The following is a 1,641-nucleotide window of genomic DNA, read 5'->3' as shown; positions in this document are numbered from 1 at the left end:
GGACCCCACCTTGACGTTTGAGGACCCCACTTTGGGTCCCGACCCCAACTTTGGGCAACACCGATCTAGTAAACCGTATGAGACAGAAAATAATATGAATGACCTGAAACGTTCTAATATCACTGGTAATAAAGCATTCTTAAATATGATCATTCTAAAAATGAAATCAACTCAACTTTGGAACTGGTTTTATAGATGAACGGAATTGATGAAAATATGTTCAATCAAAACAAAAATAGTCAACATAAAGGTAACATTCTCAGTAAATGTTTCACTTCTGATACATCATTAGTTATAATAAAAATAGAAATCAACGATTTGTACTGTAATAATAGTCTCAAACTGGCGTTTAATTCTGGTCCTCAGGGGCCCCCTATCCTACATGTTTTAGTTTACTGCTCTTCAGCAGATCATCAAGTTCTGCACAAGTCTGGTAATCACCCATTCATTCAAATCAGGTATGTTTAAGGCAGATAAACTTCTAAAATCTGGATTATATGACTATTAATAAAATGCAAAATGGGGTGCGTAAAACTGACTAAAAAGCATAAAAACACTTCTGCTATGTTTAAAAACTAATAAGGAAGTTCAATAATCCTTCCCCTCCAAAGTACAAAAAGCCTTCCGCCCTTTTCGCAGGGCGGTGACAATGTCAACCAATCATAACCCTTCGCGCGGAATTTCAAACCTTTTTAAATTACAATTTCTTAAGCGGAGTAGTATTGCTCCGCCAAAATGTAAACAAAGTAGTACATTCGAAGTAAAATCATGTGAAAYTGAAACGACATGATCAAAACTAAGCGCAATAAAAACACAAATAAATAACATMATACTCAAATTACGTAAACAATTTTCCGTAGAACTGAGGATTGTTATGAATWTTCTGTGTTCCGCTTCGCGGATTGATACAACAGCCAAGTTCTCAGAAAGAACGAAGCACGGCTGTAGCTGTCTGCTTGCGTTAGCTAGCTTTGTTGTCGGCAGGTAGGGACCTCGTTTCTGCTCCTCTTACCGATAATGATATAGTCTTAACCTTTTTTTTTTATCGTTACATATTTTTATGGACAAGAAGAAGTGTCTCTGAAGACGGTTCAGGTAAGTCTTCGTTAATAATTCCAGCTGAGTGATGTTTTTATCCTGTTATAAGTTCAACACGTCGACTTACGTTACCGTGTGTATCGTCGTAACTAAAATACATATATGCAGTTATCTCGTGCAAAACTGTTTTTCTTTTAGCGTAGTCAGTATCAGTAGTTTTTACAGTTCTCCTCGGTGTCTATTTAAAAACCGTATTTTCGTGCCAACGTTGCACGTGGGATGTTTGGCACATGTTTTAACTTAATTTCCCTGTTTSTTATTATGCAGCTTTAAAATTTAAGATGACAGTAATGTTAGTATAAATCAAACAATATCATTGTTAGATAAAATAATCTTCTAATATTAGTATTTTTTYCACAGACCTGTTTTGAAAAATATGTAAAGCTTTTCTGTGTTCAAATCATCAAAGCTAAGGTTTTGGTACTCCAAAGTTGTTGTCAGATCTGACAGTTTAACACTTTTTTTTTTATTAACAGGAAAAGATTACTAAAAATCAAGCCTGACTCAGCATAATTGCTGTTTTACAGCAGATTCCTGTTCTGC

General features: G+C 35.2%; 1 protein-coding gene across 3 annotated transcripts in view; it reads left to right on the top strand.

Annotated features, from left to right (window-relative positions):
- Positions 1 to 950: 950 nt before the first annotated feature.
- mki67 (marker of proliferation Ki-67) overlaps positions 951 to 1,641 on the top strand; it is a 10,541-nt gene continuing 9,850 nt past the window's right edge. For 2 of the 3 annotated variants that reach the window (XM_014008118.1, XM_014008117.1), the window contains exon 1: positions 954 to 1,095. The gene's annotated coding sequence lies outside the window, so the exon portion shown is untranslated. Of the gene's footprint in view, positions 1,096 to 1,641 lie in introns of all 3 variants that reach the window. The other variant, XM_014008116.1, reaches the window with a different exon arrangement.

The sequence above is a fragment of the Austrofundulus limnaeus genome, unplaced genomic scaffold, assembly GCF_001266775.1.
Source record: "Austrofundulus limnaeus strain Quisiro unplaced genomic scaffold, Austrofundulus_limnaeus-1.0 Scaffold48, whole genome shotgun sequence".
NCBI classification, from domain to species: Eukaryota; Metazoa; Chordata; class Actinopteri; order Cyprinodontiformes; family Rivulidae; genus Austrofundulus; species Austrofundulus limnaeus.
The sequence above is the reverse complement of the archived record's forward strand: the minus strand, read 5'-3'. Positions and strand labels throughout refer to the sequence as shown.